This window comes from Mustela lutreola, chromosome 4, assembly GCF_030435805.1.
Source record: "Mustela lutreola isolate mMusLut2 chromosome 4, mMusLut2.pri, whole genome shotgun sequence".
NCBI classification, from domain to species: domain Eukaryota; kingdom Metazoa; phylum Chordata; class Mammalia; order Carnivora; family Mustelidae; genus Mustela; species Mustela lutreola.
The window spans coordinates 33,072,613-33,093,891 of record NC_081293.1 but is presented as its reverse complement, the minus strand read 5'-3'; positions in this window follow the sequence as shown (position 1 = coordinate 33,093,891).

Below are 21,279 nucleotides of genomic sequence, written 5' to 3'. Positions count from 1 at the left end.
TTCTATTTGTTTCACAGAGCCATGGTGGTTTCATGCCTCTGTCCTTGGTCCATATGGTCACTCTACTAGAAGGTCACACCTCATTTCTTTCAAGATAGCCTCTTAGATTCAGTTTGTGCTGTCCTCCTGGGAAGCCTTTCCTGATCGCTTTCGTCTGCAGTCCCAGTTAGGTTCTTCCTCAAGTATCCACCCAATCTCATTCTGCCTCCTCCTATCATGATCACTGTTGTACACTGCTATTCCATTTTCTTTAAAAATATCCCCTATTTGATTGTTTCTACAGGATCTGGCTTATCATACTTATCCCTATATCCTCAAGACCTGATATAACCCTCAGCTTATAGCAGGCATTTCATTCATTCAAAAACATGTATTGGACATCTAGTGTGTGCTATTACTGTGTACGGTGCTGCAGCTAATCAGCATACAGAGCTTGCTGAATGAATAGTCTCCCAGCCTTGGTTCTCTGCCATCTTTTGCAGTGCAGCAGGAAAGAGAGCTTGCTGGGGGGCTTGGGCACCAAGGTGAGAATCGAAAGGACAAGAGTGATCTCCCTCATTATTTTTGTTTACATGTATTGACTGCCGTGTGCCAAGCACTGTGGCTTGGGACTCATGTACATTCACACACCTAATCCTTTGGTACTATCTTTATCCCAATTTTATAAATAAGGAAACTGAGGTGTAGAGGATGTAGTTTGCCCAACATCACAAGGCTAATAAGTGCAGCTAGAATTCAAAATCATCACTATACTATAATATACTACACTATACTATATTATAATCGGTGGGAGATGAAAGAGAGGTTGTTTTTTAATTTTTTTTTTTCTGATCTCTGTGAGGGGAACTTCTTTCTAACCCCAAAAACATATCCCTTGGTTGGAGGCCGACTCAAGGTCTGGGCTCTGAAAAGCCAGCTCCAGCTGACCACCACTATGCCATAGAGCAGAGAGTAGCAGTGGTTCTGACCCATGTAGTAGAGGCAGTGTAGCATGATGATTAAAAACCCAGTCTCTCAACTAAACTTTCTATATATGGGTCTCACCTCTACTGCGTCCCAGCTCTAGGACTTTAGATGAGTCCCTTAACCTGCTTCCTCATCTGTAAAGTGGGAGATACAGACTGGAAGAGGGTGATCCCCCATACCAGCTTACCTGGGACTGCCCGGTTTTACCGGGAAGTTCTGCATCCTAGAAAAATTTATTAGTCTCAGGCAAACCAGGATGGCTGGTCACTCTCAGTCAACTGTTTTGCTGCAGGATTCATGAACTTTAAAGGAACTGTTTGAGCTCGGTATTGTCAAGCATGGCCATTGAAGAGTCTCTGTAGCAGCTCTCACCCTTAGTCTACATCAGAAGCACTTGGGGTCTTGTTAAAATGCATACTGCTGGGCCCCACCCCTAGAGTTTCCAATTTGATAGGTCTGAGGTGGGGCCTTAGTATTTTCTTTTTTTTTTTTAAAGATTTTATTTATTTATTTGACAGACAGAGATCACAAGTAGGCAGAGAGGCAGGCAGGGGGTGAGGGGTGGGGGCAGGAAACAGGCTCCCCACTGAGCAAAGAGCCCGATTTGGGGCTTGATCCCAGGACCCTGAGATCATGGCCGAAGCTGAAGGCAGAGGCTTAAACCACTGAGCCACCCAGGCACCCCTTCATTTTGTTTTTTTTTAAGATTTTATTTATTTATTTGACAGAGACAGAGAGAGGGCACAAGCAGGCAGAGGGAGAGAAAGAGAAGCAGGCTCCCCACCAAGCAAGGAGCCCGATGTGGGACTTGATCCCAGGACCCCGGGATCACAACCTGAGCTGAAGGCAGCCGCTTAACCAACTGAGCCACCCAGGCATCCCAGTATTTGGATTTTTAACAGGTTCCCCAGTCCAGCTGATCTGCACGTCCCAGGACTACACCTTGAGAATTACTGCTCTGCACATTTAAAAATCAGCATTAGCAAAGGAAGAAAACTGTATTGGAACTTATATTTCAGCTGCCAGGATAAGACAAGGTGAAATTTCATAACTATTTTGGTTTACATGCATATTACCTTGGAGCTACCCAAATTGGCATTAAGATTAAAATCTTACAGGGGATGATGTGTTAATAGTTTCCCTAAGAAAATAGGTTTGTGGCTTAACCAATGAACAGAGTAAAACAAGTTTCTTTGAGTTAATCTTTAATACACTAACATGAGATGTAAATCTCTAAGGGAGATATCACATTTCCTAAACGTTTTGACCACAGAAAGCTTTGTTTTTCAGTATTTGGAAACTGTTGCTCAATTTACAACAGAATAATAAATCATTCCGTCAGTTTTAAGCAACGTTTAAGCCCCCATTTCTTACTCACTTATTGGCGAATTGCTAAATCAGATTATTTAATACTGAAGGTAGTGAAAACATTGTCTATGGAGTCCCACACATCACTATATGTGTCAAATTTAAATTGGGTTATCCATACATATTTTACTTTATTACCAAAGGTCTTGGGAGCATCTTAACTTTTGCCATGGACACTTTTGGAGATGGCTGTAAGGCTCATACAAATCCTTTCTTTGAGAGTGGCACCCAATGGCTATGACAGGGCCACCAGACCCTCTCAGCGGCTATAGTCCAGGGTAGACTCCTGACCCATGCTGGCTGATCTGTCCTGGGAATTTGGAATTCTGAACTAAAAGACAGAGGCGAGAAAGCCTTTGAAGCTTCTTCATATTAATGGCATAGCACTAGTGCTAATTGCTTCCCCGTATGTAAAGTGAAGCAGAGAATAGTATCTACCACACACAACTGACACCAGGATTGAGTGAGTTAATACACATAGAATTCTTAGGGCAGTGCTTCATGCATAGTAAGAGCTTTTTAAGTGAAATTGTTTATTAATACTGTTATTACCAGTGCTCAAGTCCTTAAAGATGATAAGTCTCCTGCCCTCCCTAAACCCCAATGGTTCAAATATTCAACAATATTTGATTTTCATGAGATAATGCAGTGTCCTTCCAAAATATTCCTCTGTGGCATATGGTAGGAGGAATAGTAGTCACCCAGATAAATATATCCAAGTTCTAATCCCTGGAACCTAATGAACCTTACATACTAAAAAGGAACTTTGCAGATGTGATTAAATTATGGATTTTAACAATTGGGCGGTAGACCTGCTGCCCAGAGAAGAGATGTGATAATGGAGGAGAGTCAGAGAGATTTGAAGATGCAGCATGACTGGCTCTGAAAATGGAGGAAGGAACCAGGAGCAAAGGAAGGTAGGCTGCCTCTAGAATCCTTAGAGCCTTGAGAAGGGATGCAGCACCGCCAACACCTTATTTTTAGCCCAGTGAGAACTATTTTGGATGTCTGACCTTCAGAACTATAAGATAATAAAATTATGTTGTTTTAAGCCATTAAGTCAGCTGGTACAGCAGCAAGAGGAAACTAATACATGGCATAAGTTTGCCAAAGCTGGATTCTGTTGCTCACGACCAACCAATTAACCAACCAACCAACCAACCAACCAACTAACAAACAAATACTAACCACAGCAGCTCTACAACCATGAGAAGAGGCTGAAACATGGGGAAATCTCCACTGGGTGATTCTTCAGCTTCCTGTGGCATCTAATATACTCACAATGGTGGTGACTGGTCCATGATGGCTTTACTCACACGCCTGGCACTCCAGTGGGGATAATCAGAAGGCTATGCCTTTCTCTCTCATCATATAGTCTCAGGGACTCTCCACATGATCTTTCTAGCAGGATAGGGGGTCTCCACACATGGCAGCTCTGAGCTCCAAGAGCGAGTACTCCAAGAGAACCAACCAAAAGCTGGAAGGCTTCTTATGAGCTTGTCTTGGATGTCCCAGAGTCACTTAAAACACATATGACTGGTTAAGGAGCAATGCATGGAATTAGCTCTACCGAGAAAAGCATGTGGCTAACACAGAGAGAGGGAATGATTTCTCCAATGCAAGACTGGAGGTGCTATTCCCAGTGGAGGGAGAAAGGGAGCTGGAAACAACAGGGGCCTCTTCATGAATGTATGGAAGCCAACCAGCTGAGAGATGAGAGAAAAGCAACTCCCACAGTCAACCTACTTTAAAGCATGTACATTTAAGAGTGTGTCCATAGCTTAAAAAGAGATAAAATATGTAAAGAAAATGTTGAATGACTGGTAATTATGAGTTTCATTCTTTGTTTCTCATTTAAATCACTTTTTAATGTGCTGATAAAATAACAATATCAAGTGAAATGATAACATTTGGGATTCTACCACATTGGCACATAGTTCTGAGTTTTCTCCTTTCCTTCCAGTCCATACCCTTCCATAGTTTTTTTAAGGTTAACTAATTTGTCACTTGATCTTTGAATACCTACAGCATACACTAAAGTATGAGGCTTTCATCTACCATCCCATAAAAGTTTTCATAGAAACAAATTTAACTTTGTTGGGATTATTTTTTCTTTATTGCATAAACTGCACCAGTTTTAAATGACTTTAAAGAAAAAAAAATCATCCATTTCTGACACTGTAATACAGTAAATTTAATGTTTGTGTATTACCTGTTAGTCTTGGTTCATACGCATTCACGCATTCATTTTTTTTTTCCCAAAAGTTGGAATCACAACAATTTTGCGTTCCTTTGTTGTTGTTGTTGTTGTTAAAGAACTAAATGTTAACCATAATCATTTGGTTTTCATTTTAGGAAGTCTTAAAATCGATGTTTAATACTTGCATAATATCCCATTTAGTGGCAAAGCATAATTTCCTAAAACTAGCCCTTCTTGTTTGACATTAAAGTTGTTTCCACTTCTAGCATTTTACTTTTTGCAACCTGATTTCTGGAAATGAATCCTCAGGGCAATGACTGCCTCCCCCAATATAAATGTGCTTCAGTGCTTAGTAAGCAGGCTCCATTCTAGTCTGCATAGGCTGAGCTGATGGTCATGCCACTGGCAGTTGGACTATAGCTTCCCACAACCTTGGCAGTACTGGATATTATTTTAAAAAACAAAGCACAGTGGAGTGGGAGGAACTGGTTTAATAGGCATAAAATGGTATTTGTTTTTCTTGAACTGTTTATTTTTCTATTTCTCTTTTATCCAACTTTTTATTTTGAAAATTTCTAAACTTACAGAGGTTGAAAAATTGATATAGTGAGTCTCATATTCCCTTTACCTATATTCACCTATTGTCAATATTTTGCCATACTTTCTTTTTCCCCCTTCTTTCTCAACACACACACACAACATTTTCGCTGAACCATTTGAAAGTTGTAGACATCATTGATATTCAATTCCTAAATACTCCATCATATTTTTCCTACATAACTAAAATGCCATTATCATTCATAGGAAATTTAACTGTGATACAATTCAGTGTCTAATATATAGTATAGAAGCAAATTTCCCCAATAATTACAAAACACCTTTTTTTTTTTTTTTTTTTAAAGTAGGTTCCATGCCCAATGCAGAGCCCAGTGTGGGGCTTGAACTCACAACCCTGAGATCAAGACCAGGCCTGAAATCAAGAGTCTAATGTTTAACCAACTGAGCCACCCAGGTTCCCCACAAAATGTCTTTTAAAGCTGTTTTTCAAAATCCAGGATTCAATCAACGTTCGCACATTGCAGTTGTCTGTCACATCTGTTAGCTTTCTTTTGGTCTAGAAAAGTGTCCTGCCATACTTTTAACTCTTTCCAAGTTGACTTTTATTTTTTTTTTAAGTTAACAGTCCTGGCCAACCATTTTGTTGTATATCCCACATTCTGGATTTGCCACATTGTATTCTTCATGATTAATTCAGATCAAACACTGTAGTCAAGAACACTGTACATCTGATGATGCATGTGTACTTCCCACTGCATCCCACTGGGAAGCACATTATATCAGATCGTACAATTATTGCTTATGCTAAATTTCATCACTGTACTGTCTGTTGCAAAAGCACCTTCTCCCTACTTCTGATACTCAGAGGCTGTATGAATATCGTGTTCTCTAGAATTTCACCCAGAGTGTTTGGGATCCACTGACAATTGCTTCCTAATTAGTTATACTGGTGGCTAAAAATTGATTTCTACTTCAATTCTTCACCCTTTTTATGAATTAGCGGACATTCTTATGTATGAACGAGCTACAACTCTCTTTTAAAATATTAATATGAGCTCATGGGTCCTTTTTTCAATACAATGTTAAAATCCATTGTATTGCTACTGTTTTGAAGCTCAAATTGTCCCAAATTTGATTCAATAAGAGCTTCTCAAGCTAACTCCTGTGTCCTTTTGACATGTCCCCACTGGTCTTTCTGCACTTCTCTGCATTTTGGCACAAGAAGACATTACAGGTTCGCCTTGTGCTTTCATTGCTCCAGAATTTCTCTAAGGAAACCTGGCTCCTTTTAAGAGGAAATGATATGTAGTAACCAAGATCTGGGTGGTAGTTATGCTCATTCCTACTGTTTCACTGTTTCACTGTTTCTAGGCGCTGTCTGTGGAAAGACTAACATGTGTATTTTGTGTGTGTGTGTATCTGTTTGAAATCATGATTTCACCCTGATACCTCCAATTCAAATATAAAAATCACAAGATTCTCCTCAGTTTCCCCTACTCCACATTTGTATTTCCCTTCTACCATAGTGAAAATCCTGGTCCCCAAATAGATCAATATATTACTCTATTATACAATACAGAAAAAATAGTTTCTGGATTACTATGTCAATATCCCTACCAAAATAAAACCTACAAAGTAAAATTCAAGCTTTTCATGTAGATTTTTTTGGTTCATCTGTCCTTTGACTATATCCCATAGGGACGTACTATTAGAATATCATGCTCAAAATTTTCTTTGATTGGTTTATTATTTTTTTGTGTGGCTTCTTTCACTTAGTGTAATTATTTTGGGATTCATTCAGTTTGTTGCATGCTTCAGTAGTTTATTCCTTTTTATTGCTGAGCAGTATTTCATTGTAAAGTATATCACAATCTGTTTATCCATTCATCTGTTGATGGATATATATATATATATATATATATATATATATATATATATATATTTTTTTTTTTTTTTTTTTTTTTTTTTTCCCCAGTTGGGGGCTTCTCTTAGTCTGCTATGGCTGCTATCGCAAACTACTATAGACTGGGTGGCCTAAACAACAAACATTTATTTCTCATGGTTCTGGGGACTAGGAAGTCCAAGTCTTGATCCAAGACCAAGGTGTCAGCTGATTCACAAAACTTCTTCCGGGCTTGCAGACAGTCACTTGCTCATATGTCCTCACATGGTGGAGAGAGAGCAAGCTAGGGTTCTCTTCCTCTTCTTTTAAGGACACTATGCCCACATGGAAGTCCCACTCTCATGACCCCATCTAAACTTAATGACCTCCCAAAGGCTCTACCTCCAAATACCATTACATTGGGTTAGTGCTCCAACATAAGAATATGGAGAAGAGAACACAAACATTCAGTCCATAACAAGGCTATTACAAATATAGCTCTTATAATCATTCACGTAAAGTCTTTGTATGTATATTTGCTTTCCTTTCTCTTGGGTAAACACTTAACAGTGAGATCGCTGAGTCATACAGTAGGTGTGTATATTAACTTTTCATCCCAAACTGTCAGAGTTTGGGATGCCTGGGTGGCACAGCTGGTGAAGCCTCCATCTCTTGATTTTGGCTCAGGTCCTGATCTCATGGTCTTGAGATCAAGCCCCGAGTTGGACTTTGTACACAGCGTAGTGTCTGCTTGATATTCTCTTCCCTCTGCCCCTCCTACTTGTGCTCTGTCTCTCTAAAATAATTCTTTTTTTTTTTTAAGATTTTATTTATTTATTTGACAGGGAGATACACAGCGAGAGAGGGAACACAAGCAGGGGGATTGGGAGAGGGAGAGGCAGGCTCCCCACTGAGCAGGGAGCCCGATGCGGGGCTCAGTCCCAGGACACTGGGATCACAACACAAGTCAAAGGCAGACGCTTAACAACTGAGTCACCCAGGCACCCTCTCTCTTTAAACCTTAAAAAAAAAAAAAAAAGAAATTATCAGGGCTTGTATACCAGTTTTCATTCTTACCAGTAATGTATGAGTTTCAACTGTTTCATATCTTTACCAGTAAACTGCAATATTTGTATTATCAATCTTTTTAACTTGAGCCATTCTATTAGATGAGTATTGGTATTTCATTGAGATTCTAATTAACTAACATAACTCCTGATATTTATGCAATAACTTGCCACTCATATATCTTCTTTGGATAAGTCTTCAATAAATCTTTTACCCATTTTTAAAATTGGGTTCTTTGTTCTCTTATTACATAGTATTTTCAGAGTTCTTTATGTATTTTGGATTCATCTTTATCAGATATATAATTTCCCAGATTTTCTCCCAGTCTTCTTTTTATTTTTCTTTTTATTCCTTCACAGTGTCTTTTGAAGAGCAAAATTTCTTAATTTTTGTTAAGGTCCAGTTATCATTTTTGTCTTATGTGGATCAAGTGTTAAGGGCTGTATCTAAAAACAACTTTGCCTAATCCAAAGTCACAAACATTTCTCCAGTAAGTTTCATATTTTAGGTTTTGAGTTTAGATCTGCAATCCATTTTAAGTTAATTTTTTATACGGTATAAGATATGAATGGAGGTTCTTTTTTTTTTCTTTTTTGCATATGGATAGCCAATTGTTCCAGCAACATTTTTTGAAAAATACCTTGTTTTTTAACTTAATACATCTTAGAAATCACTTGATATTTGTCAATAGAAATATTTAACATTCTCTACTATGTCCACATGGTATTTGGTTATATGAAGGTGCCATAATTTATTCAACCAGCCTCCTAAATAGGACTTAGGTTTTTTCAATATTTAAAATTTGAGAATTACAAATAATTTTATGATGGATAACCTTGTGCATATTTTGTGTTTTATTTATTTTTATCTTCAAGGGAAATTTAGACTGCCTATTTTTCAGATATTTTCAAATAGAATTATGTTGATATTTTGAGGTCTAAGCTTAACTCTTGGCCATATTAATTAGTCAAGAACTTAACACTTGCTAGGAAGTGTACTAGGTGCTCTACACATGCAACCTAATTTCATTCTCCCACATTTTGATGATTATTCCCATTTTAAAGGTGAGAACCTGAGGTTCTGGGATATTAATCTAGTGGTTCTGAAATGCTACTGGGGCTGGGCCATTTTAGAGAATCTGAAAAGAGCTGAAGAACTTTTGCAGAGAAATTCACCTGCATGACATTTGGCCTCCCATTTCTAGGAACTCACAGACTCACCTACCCTGGCCTGTACGTGCCCACACCCACTGGTATAGAACTTTCCCTTCAACCCTCTTGCCATGCAGATTTTACATTTTTCTGATAACCAAGTAGACAGCAGGGGAAGGAAGATAGAGGGTACAGCTTTATTTGTCCCTGAGAAAGCAGTTGCAGAAGCTACAGTAGGGACTGGGTTTGGGGGATGATCCCCCAAGCTTAACTCTTGGCCATATTAATTAGTCAAGAACTTAACACTTGCTAGGAAGTGTACTAGGTGCTCTACACATGCAACCTAATTTCATTCTCCCACATTTTGATTATTATTCCCATTTTAAAGTTGAGAACCTGAGGTTCTGGGATGTTAATCTAGTGGTTCTGTATTATCAATCAATCAAAGTGATTGGATGCTAGAAAACCCTCACTTGAGCCAGGTTATCTCACTGAGAAGTACTGGCCATCTGACTCCCTCACAATACTTACAGTCTACAGACACAAGGCTTTGGTAACAAGAGTGTTGAATTAACTAACTGGATTCTAAATTTCTCAAGTGGGTTTTGGGGAGAACTGTCCAGAACTGTGCCATGCATTTGCACTGGCTCGTTCAATGAATAATGCTAATGTTTATCAAGTACCTCCATCTTTGCAGCACATAATTAATCTCCATTACTGGTTTCTTGGTGGCTCTTGATTCTCAGAAACCCAGGCTGCTTGAAGTGTCCATGGTCTCAGATTAGGAATTCCTGGCCCAAGGAAAGTTTCTAATCAGAGCAACAGCTCTATGTTGTCTGACTTACCAGAATGCATGTAGCTTAATATAGCTGAAAAATGAAAAACTTTAATGAACTATGGCAGAGCCTCCAGCCTCTAATAAATCTGAGCATGACTGCTCCTCCAATAGTGGAATTATGCTTGGAGTTCAGACCAAATTGCATTAACTGTTGCTTCTATGTACTCAATAAAAAAATAGAAGCATGAGTCACATTCCCAATACTAAAAGTAATACATTTCAATACTGTAGTAAAGGCTGCAGAAATGAATCTGGTTGGATCTTAAGGACTGAACCCCTGTGGAGTTGCTATCAGCCAGAGCTGGTCCTTACCTTTGAGATTTCATTTGGTTGTTGACCCAAAGCTGCTTAGGGGCTAAAGGAGGCTCCTGGTCTGTCTGAGGATGCATGTGGCTCAAAGCAGAGGCCATGTCGATGTATCCTTGTGGATGGGAGCCAGAGTCAGAGAAAGATGTCATGAGATGTCAGATGGTTCAAGTGAGATGTCACATTCAGCACCAGGGTGCTCAAGAGGAAGATGGGTCATAGAAGATCAAGACAGCAGAATCACTAACTCTCTGGAGCAATTACCTTGGTTCGAATCCTGATTCTGCTACTTAATTTACTTAATCTTCCTATAACTACACTAATTTACTTAATCTTCCTATAACTACACTATAACTTCCTATAACTACACTATAAAATATATGATGTACATAAAATAGTGCCTGGCATATTGTGCTATTATATGATAATATCATAGCTAAGTTGAGAACAAACATAAGTCAGGACAGCTACCAAGAGGTTACACTGGAAAAGAACCTGGTATTTTACAAGGTGAAGCCCTAAGACTAATTTTCTCTGGTTAAGATCTGCCTGAATAATGGGGCCCCAACAACATCTGCATCCAAATTCCCAGAATCCATGAATATGTTACCTTATATGGCAACAGGGATTTTGTGGATGTGATTAAGTTTAAGGATCTTAAAATGGGAAGATTATCCCAGATTAATGGGGTGATCCAAGATCATCACAAGGATACTTAGAAGAGGGAGACAGAACATCAGAGAAGGACATGTCCCAGCAGAAGCAAAGATGAAGACCAGGAGCCAAGGATGACAGTCAACTCTTAGAAGCTGGAAAAGGTAAGAAAGATCCTTCCCTAGAGCCTTCTGAAGGAATCAGCCCTCCTGATACTTTTGCTGTACCCCAATGAGATGGAATTTGGACTTCCAACCTCTAGAACTATAATATGATAAACTTGTATTGTTTTAAGCCCCTAAATCTATGGTAATTTGTTACATCAGCAATAGGAAATGAATGCAGTCTTCATCACTCGATGAGTTATTGGTACTTCTATTTTACCTCGGGGATGATATTTCCTGATACCACAGAGTATGCTCCCAAAACTCTCCTGTAAGTTGTGCCTAGAGAACACTGTCAAATGGCTATTTTGGGTAGTTTTCTGCAAGCCCTGCTTGGTGCATCTGTCTACTCACTTCAGTCACAGAGGGTGGTGCTTGTTTTATTTTATCCATTGATTGGATCATATAGTAAGGAATTTATATTCTGGATAATATATTCAAGGGTATTGTAGTTTATACAGTAGCCGTATTCCATAAAAAAGAAAGCATACACCAATACTTTGTAAAACAAGTAAGTCATGTTTTTAGGTATTAGTGGGACTACTTTAAAAATCCTACAATGACTCTTTTTTTTATAGTTTTATTTTTCTTTAAATTTTTAAAAAGACTTTATTTATTTATTTGACAGACAGAGATCACAAGTAGGCAGAGAGGCAGGCAGAGAGAGAGGGGAAAGCAGGCTCCCTGCTGAGCAGAGAGTCCAATTCAGGGCTCGATCCCAGGACCCTGGGATCATGACCTGAGCTGAAGACAGAGGCTTTAACCCACTGAGCCACCCAGGTGCCCCTACAGTGACTCTTTTTGAAATGATTTTGTTTAATTGGAGGGATATCTTTATAAGCAATATTTTTAAATTATACATCTCACTCTGGTTTTGCTCATTTACACCCTCATCCTTTTAACCAGTATCCACTGAGATGCCATTTAGTGCCAGCCTGAATCATAGGAGCTGGGAAACGAACATGACTGGAGTCAGACAATAAACAAATATGTAGGAAAATATATCAGGCTGTTAAGAAAAACAGCTATGCAGAAACTAAAATAATGTGGTAAAATTGAAATAAGCTTTGAAAACTCACTATTGATCTCACTGTGGAAAGATTACCTCCCACGTATGGGAAAGTGTCTTGAGAAATGTCTTTCCATCTATGAAGCTTTGGCATAGCTCAAAGAGAGGGCCTGGGTAGAAGCTGGAATGTGTTTCCCCTGTAAGTTTGAAAATGAACTTATTTGTTCTTTCTAAGGCAAAAGAAGAGGATGTGTTAAAAGACCTTCACACAAGAGACACACAGTAAATGTGAATTATTATTATTCATTATTTATCAATGCCCAGCCCTCCACAGTGTTCTGAGTTCACTGGGCAAGAGAAGTTACAAATACACAGCAGCTGGTTTCACTTGGGCAATGGTCTATTCCAAGTATTCATGATTAGAGGATGGGTGATTGGAAAGGTCATCTGTGTCCCATGTTGGGTGCCCACAGCAATGACAGCAGCAGCATTCCTTCTTCAGAGGAAAGTTTCTGAACACTGTCACTTGCCTGTTCCCAGGGTGTCTGCTTGGTAGAAACAAGGCTGCCGTTTCCCCAGGGAAGCACAGGGAAGACAGCACCCCATGACTTCTGACAACCTTCAAGTCACTCATCCCCAAGTACAAGCAAGGAGCTTCCCATAGCTGGGTCTGTTGTTTTCTACCTTGCTTCCGAACCACCTTCTCCCAACTGTTCACTGTTCCATTTTAATTCTTGTCTTTAATTTTAGATTCAAGTTCAGGATCACTTTCTTATCACTGACCCTGGGTCTTCCAATAATAATTCCTGTTCTCCATCCCGACTCACATCAGATCAGATAAAACCCCCTCCAAGGTCACTTCAACCCCCTGAAGCAGCTTTTCCTCAGGTACTACCCATGTGAACAGCTCCCCCCAGCCCTCAAGCTTTCCCTACCCCATTTTATGAGCTTGAAAACTAAGCAGTCAGAGAGTGTTTTTCAGAGACATTAGCCTGAAGGCAGTATAATAATAGGGGTTAACCAAACAGGTTCTGGAAAAACACAGCCTGGCTTTGAAAAGTAGATCTCCCATTTATTAGCTATGCAATCTTGGGCAAATTTAACTCACAGACTTCTCATCTATAAAATGGGGCCAATGATTCACTGAGGTCATGCCTATAAGAGCTTAGCTCAGAGCCTGGTTCATAGTAAGTAAATGTTAGCTACTACTGGTGCCACCCTGGGTCCTTTATCACAGATTTACTCAATAGGAGAGTGACCTGAAAGTGTCAAAGGGTGCCTAACTTTCCACCAAAGTATAATCCAACATGAAGTCATGCATTTTACAAATCTTATTTATAAGAATGGATCCTCCTCTAAAATTAAGACAGAAAAATGGGGCTGTCCATTGCCTTCCCCTTCTTTTCTTTTCAGCCTCATTCACTTCTTTCACCCAGCCATGGGCTGCCATCCTCCCACATTTTCTCAGGATGTTCTATGGTTAAGCCTTCGGTCAAACTGTTTTTTTTAAAGCTGCTAGCCATGGCCACTAAATTGATCTCATGACCCATTACTGAGTTGCAGCCCACAGCTTAACTAAGAAAAATTTCTTCATATCTCTGAACTTTAGATTCCTCATCTATGAAAAAGAGATAATGCTAGTGCTGTAGAATGGGGAAAGAAGATAAAGTATGAAAATCACTTGATAGAGCGCTTGATACATAGTGCATACTGAGTGACAGTAGAAAATATGTTTGCCAATGTATTGATGGAATTGCAGAGAAAAATTCTGAGCAGCTGAAGATTCTTGAGAATTTTAAGTGTAGTGGTTAGGGAAAATTATGCAGTGACATGAATTGGGTGAGAAGTCAGGAGAAGGCTAACTGGGGATACCTTTAGGCTTCATTGCCTGCCTCAGTTTTGCTCTTATTTTCAGACCATAAAAGTCATACCTGTTTACTATACAGTTTGATTTTTACGTTTTTAATTTTGTGTTTTTGATACCTTAACATGTAGTTTTAAATATTTATGTTTTTAAACATTTGCTCAAATTCCTTCTACTGCTTTTAAGGCTCAGAAAGAACCTCCCCACAATTAAACAAATGAAATATTCACCTCCGTTTTATTTTACTTTTTTATGTTAATGGTTTCATTTTAACATTCAGTCTTCTGAGCTTTACTTGATGTGTGTGAGTGAGGTGAGGTTCTTTCTTGATATTTTGTCAAATAGCCAATTCTCCTAATATTTCCAATTGTTTAATAATCCATCCCTTTACCATTGATGTGTCATTTATTTTATCACATATTAAATCCATATGTATTTTATAATGCATGTGTGCATTTGGGTTATTTTCAAATCCATCTTTTCTACTATTTTGTTCAGTTTGGTCTTGTGATATTATGTATTTCTTTCTTTTTGTAGAATTGAGAAAATATATATAAAACATATAAATAAAAATATATAAAGCATATAAATATATTAAATATATAATATATAATATGTATTACATATTATATTATATTACATATAATAGTACATATTATATAACATGTATTATATATTATATATAAACATATAAATGTATAGAAAGTAATAAAAACTATATATCCACCTCTCAGAACAAATACAGATATAGTAATATTTGTTCTGAGAGGTAGATACATAGTTGAAATATTTGTTTCAGATATTTTTAAAATAAACTTTAATTTTTAAAGCAATTTCAGGGTTATAGCAAAATTGAAAAGAATGTAGAGAGTTCTCATATATCTCCTGCTCCCACACATGCACAGTTTTTCCCATTATCAAACTCCTGCCCCAGAGCAGTATATTAGTTACAACTGATGAATCTACATTGATACATCATTATTAACCAAAGTCTGTAGTTTATTTTTTTTTAATATAATTTTTTATTTTTTATAAACATATATTTTTATCCCCAGTGGTACAGGTCTGTGAATCACCAGGTTTACACACTTCACAGCACTCACCAAAGCACATACCCTCCCCAATGTCCATAATACCACCCCCTTCTCCCAAACCCCCTCCCCCCAGCAACCCTCAGTTTGTTTTGTGAGATTAAGAGTCACTTATGGTTTGTCTCCCTCCCAATCCCATCTTCTTTCATTTATTCTTCTCGTACCCACTTAAGCCCCCATGTTGCAACACCACTTCCTCATATCAGGGAGATCATATGATAGTTGTCTTTCCAAAGTCTGTAGTTTAAATTAGGGTTCACTTTTGGTGTTGTATATTCTAAGGGTTTTGACAAATGAATAATGACGTGTAGAATAGTTTAGCTGCTCCAAGTATTCATCTCTCCCTCCCACCCAACCCCAGGCAAATACTGATCTTACTGTCTCTAAAGTTTTGCTTTTTCTAAATGTCATATAGTTGAAATTATACAATATGTAGCCTTTTCAGATTGAGTCCTTTCACTTAGTAAGATAATTTAAGATTCCTCAATGTCTTCTTATACCTTGTTATTTCATTTCTTTTTATCACTGAGTAATATATTCCATTGTCTGGTTATACCACAGTTTATTTATTTATTCACATTCTGAAAGAGATCTTGGTTGCTTCCAAGTTCTGGCAACCATGAACAAAACTGCTATAAGCATCTGTATGCAGGTTTTTGTTTTTGTTTTTTTAAGATTTTATTTATTTGACAGAGAGAGAGAGAGAGATCACAAGTAGACAGAGAGGCAGGCAGAGAGAGAGAGAGAAGCAGGGGCTCCATCCCAGAACCCTGAGATCATGACCTGAGCCGAAGGCAGAAGCTTAACCCACTGAGCCACCCAGGCACTCCTGTGTGCATGTTTTTATATGGATGTAGGTTTTCAATATGCTAGACTGTATGTAAAGAGTATGTTCAGTTTTATAAGAAACTGCCAAATTATCTTTCAGAGTAACTGTGTACCATTTTGCATTCCCACGAGCAACGTAAGAGTTCCTGTTGCTCTCCATCCCTGTCATCATTTGCATTATCAGTGCTGGCGATTTCAGTCCATTCTAATAAGTATGTAGTTCTAACTCACTGTTTTTTTAATTTGTAATTCCCTAATGACATATGATGTTGAACATCTTTTCACATGTTAAACTGCCATTTGTCTATCTTCTCTGGTGAGGTGTCCAAGTCTTTTGCACATTTTAAAAACTGGGTTGTTCATTTTCTTACTGTTGAATTATAAGAGTTGCTTGTATATTTGGGTAACAGTCTTTTATCAGATGTGTCTTTTGTAAGTGTTTTCTCCCAGCCTGTGACTTTCTTACTCTCTTTACTGTTTTTTCACACAACAGAGGTTTTTATTTTTAATGAAGTCCAGCTTCAGATATTTTTAAAGACCAAAAGTATTACAGATATAATTGAAGTGATATTTTCACCCTTCCCTTTCATCCCCTTACCTGTCTAGTGGCAAATTACTGTCATGAGCTTTGTGTGCACACATCTTGTTCATGCTTTTACATTTGTATTTCATGTGTGCCCATAAACCATATATAATATTACCTTGTTTGTTTTAAAAGTTTACAGAATGGTATCCCGCTTTACATGACATTCTGCAATTTTTGTTTTTCCCTCAGCATATTTTGTAGATATATCATGTTGATACTTATAAATCTAATGCATTCACTTAAATTATTGAATAGCATCTGTCACAAGTAAACAAAAACAAACATGTTAACACAGCACTCAACAGATGTACATTCAAACATTCGGGCTTGTTTCAATATTTTTCTTTTTCTTTCTTTCTTTCTCTTTTTTTTTTTTGCAATTAACAACAAGTCTGCAAAGAAAATTCAGTCTGTTTCTTTATGTATAAATGCAGAAATTCCACTGCGTATATACCTAGATGTGAAACTGGATTTGTAATACAAGGATATCTTCAACTTCACCAGATACTCCCTAACTGCTCTTCAAAGTGTTTGTAACAATTTATTGTCCCAGAAACTGTATATAAATTACCACACCCCATAATTCTAACATTTGTTCTTGCCAGACTCTATTTATTGTTGCCAAAAGGCTCATGTAAAATCTATCTCACTTTAAAATATTTTAGTTTTCCCAAGACTATAAATGAAGTTTAGCATGCTTTCATATGCTTGTCCTGTTTATTTTTTTCCTATCAATTACTTGTTCATATCATTTGCCCATTTTCTATTTTTCCTACTGGTTTCAAGATAGTCTTTATGTTGCAATTTTCCTCTTCTAATCTTTGGATTTTGTTTTAACTTTGTTAACAATGCCTATGGTTATACAAGTTATGTAGTAAAAGCTGAATTTATAAATTTTCTCTTATTATTTAGCTTTTTAAAGAACTTCATCGAAAAATTCCTTTTCTGTGGCTCCTGGGTGACTCAGTGGGTTAAGCCTCTGCCTTTGGCTCAGGTCATGATTCCAGGGTCCTGGGATCAAGCCCCGCATCAGGCTCCCTGCTCAGGGGAGAGCCTGCTTCCCCGTCTCTCTGCCTGCCTCTCTGCCTACTTGTGCTCTCTCTCTGTCAAATAAATAAATAAAATCTTTTAAAAAAAAAATTCTTTTTCTACTCTGGGACTGCAGACTTTTATCCTATGTTCTTGTCTAAATGTTATAAAGTTCTTATATTTGGGAGGGTGTGTCTCCTTCCTTTATCCACTATCACAGAGTCACCCTGGCTCTCCTATGTCAGAGGCCAAAGAAAACAAAACAGTCCTTTAGGCACTGAGGAAAGTGATCACATCATCTAAAAAAAGAAATTAAGATTGGCCTCAGGCATCTCTTAAATATATGAAGAAAGGATGCCGAAAACCAAAGAAGGCTAAGCAGGTGTGGGAAGGTCCCTAAAGAAGATAGCCAAGGCTGCAAACATCCCACAAAGGAGGCAAGTTGCCAAAGAAAATGAAACACCCCAAAGGGAAATACTATAATTCCATGTTGGAAGAGCCTCAAGAAGTTTGAAAAGCACTTTATTGGAGAAGGTGAGAAAACAAGCACTCACATACATTGGCAGTGGAAATATAAATTGTTATGATCCCTATCATGGTCAATCCAGTTTTTAAATTTGAAACTTTTGAAACCTTTTGAAATATAGCTGCTTAACTTATAGCAATTTATCCTGTAGAGATACTAGTCCTGGGTGAATAAAATGATGTGCATACAAGGCTATTCATTGTAGCAGCCCTTTTTGTAATTGCAAAAGGGTAGAAACAACTTAGATGTCTGTCAAAGGAGGACTGGATATGGAAATAATGGGATGGCCACATACGGGGTTGCAAATGTTAATGAAGGAAACAGTACTCTACACTATCATAGGAAAATCTCTAAGTCACCCTGTTAGGTGAAAATATCAAAGTGGATAAAACATAGTGGTTATTCCTAGATTTTTTAAAAGAAGGTACAAACAAATATTTGAATCTGCATAGAACAGCCCTGGGAGGATACCTGAATGCTTGTGTGGGGGTCAAGGAGATGGAGAAACTTACTTTTTGCATCTTTTGAATTTTTGCCCATGTTCCTTAATCTACAGATATAAACGGATTCAAATTGATCTGCAAATTCAATCCCTATCAAAATCCCAGCTATCTTTTTTGGAGAAATTGGCAAGTCAATCTTAAAATTCACATGGAAATGCAAGAAACCCAGAATATCTAAAACAACCTTGAAAAAAAAAAGTCAGAGGAATCACACTGTGATATCTATTAAGTAAATAAATTTGTTTTAAAAAACTAAGAAGAACTAGGGTGCCTGGGTGGTTTAGTTGATTAAGCATCCGACTCGGTCCTGACCTCATGGTCCTAGGATTGAGCCCTGCATCAGGCGCCACACTCAGTGTGGAATCTGCTTGGGATACTCTCTCCCCTTTCCCTCTGTTCATCCACTTGCACACACGCTCTCTCTCTTTCAGATCATTCAATCTTAAAAACAAAAACAAAAACAAAACTAACAAGAACTTAACATGTTAAAAATTGGCTATTTGGGGGCACCTGAGTGGCTCAGGGGGTTAAAGCCTCTGCCTTCGGCTCAGGTAGTGATCCCAGGGTTCTGGGATAAAGCTCCGAATCGGGCTCTCTGCTCAGCAGGGAGCCTGCTTCCCTTCTTCTCTCTCTGCCTGTCTCTCTGCCTACCTGTGATCTCTCTCTGTCAAATAAATAAATAAAATCTTTAAAAATTTGGCTGTTTAATTTCTTTTTAAAATTAATGGCATAGAATTTTTCATAGTGTTGTCATATGATCTCTTACTCTCTTCTATAATTTTAGTTAAGTCCAACTTCTTCGGAGCCAGACTGCTTATGGTCTTTTTACAACTGGCCATGAAACTTCAGCAAATCACTTAACTTCTCTGTGCCTCAGTTTCCTATTATGTAAATAGGAATTATAATACCGTTTGTTTCATGGGCTTATTTTGAGGAATAAATGAGTCATGTCAAATACTTCATCTGAAACTACATCACCTTTCAATAAATATAAACATTACAACTATTCTCACACTATATATTTATGTGTTTTTTTCCTTTATCTTAATTATTCTCGCTAAAAGCTTACCTAGCTTATCAGAGTTTCTAAAAATCCAACTTCTTCTGGTTTTCTATTTAAATAATGTATTATTTCTCTTTTAGGCTTTAGTCTGTTGTTTTCTGACTAGTTTCTCGTGTTGAATGCTTGCACAATTTAATATACACCTTTCTTCTTTTTTACTAAATACTTTTAAAAAGATTTACTTTAGAAAGTGCACACACAAGTGGGGAGAGGGGCAGAGGGAAAGAGAAAGAGAACCCTCAAGTAGACTCCCTGTTGAGTGTGGAGCCTAACATGGGGCTTGATCCCATGACCCTGAGATAATGACCGTAGCTGAAATCAAGAGTCAGATGTTCAGCTGACTGAGCCACCCAAGCACCCTTGAAAAAATGCGTTTGAAAGTTATAAATTCCCCTTCAGTATTGCTTTAGGTATAACCAAAAAGTTTGGGTATATAGTTTCTTATTTTTCAAAAATTGTCACTCAGTTCTAAATATTTAGAATTTCTCTTATGATTTTTTTCTTTAGTGTATGAATTATTTAGAAGTATGTTTTTTTCTTCTCTAAACTGTTCAAGTCAGATTTCTTGGTTGCAAACAATAAAAACCAATTCTTGATAACTTCCGTGTAAGAGGAACATATTATACCAGAATCGCTGGGAAACCTGGAGAATCAGGCTCAGAAAATGGCAGGAACCAAGAAAGGAAAGACACAGCCATGCTCATATGACAGAAACAGTCAGCTAAGGACCAACTGCTGGTGTTTCTCCACAGGACACTCCCTGCTACCCCATGACCTCTGCCTGTGGACAATCACTACTGATGCTGAAATGTCACCTTTGCTCCCCTCCTAATAGCTTTCTTTTACAACATTCTTTTAGCTAATCATTTATTTTTTTTAACAATCTGTTGAAATTTTCAGTCAAGTTTTTAAAACTTCTCAATATGGAAAATTTTAAACAAAAGTAAAAGAAGGGAGACTATTATAATGAAATCCAATGTGATGATCACCTTAGATATCAACATTTTCTGGCAAGTTTAAAAAAAAATTCTAGAGAGATAATGTTAAATATTAACTTGGTAGAAATTGAACTTTTCAAATCTTTATGTCTTCCCATGAATGAATAGTATATTTCTCTTTATTTATTCAAATCTAACTTCTCCAAAATGTTTAGACACAGGCATATATGTGTATGTATATTATCGTGATTATCCCTAATTTCCATACTTTAATGTTTTTATTGCTTTTATGAATGAGATCACCCCAATATATCTCTAAGTAGATATTAATGTTATATAGAAAAGCTGTTGATTTTTGAGTATTTGACTTATATCCAGTGACTCTAGTGAGTTCTCATTAATTCCAAGTATTTTGTAGTTTTTGTCTTGTATTTATCTAGAAAAATAATCACATTTTTTTTTGTAGGTAGTCATAATTTTGCCTCTTCTTTTTCAGGAGAGATATATATTTTTTTCCATGTATGAATGTGGCTAAACCTCTGAAGAAAAATGTACTATCACAATGATTGAGCTCACTTTACACTTTATGACTACAATTGAGCATTTAATGCCTGGCATTATATTTCATTATTACATTTGCTTTCCCACTTTCCTAAATGAATATTTCATACCTTCTCTCTCAAACTT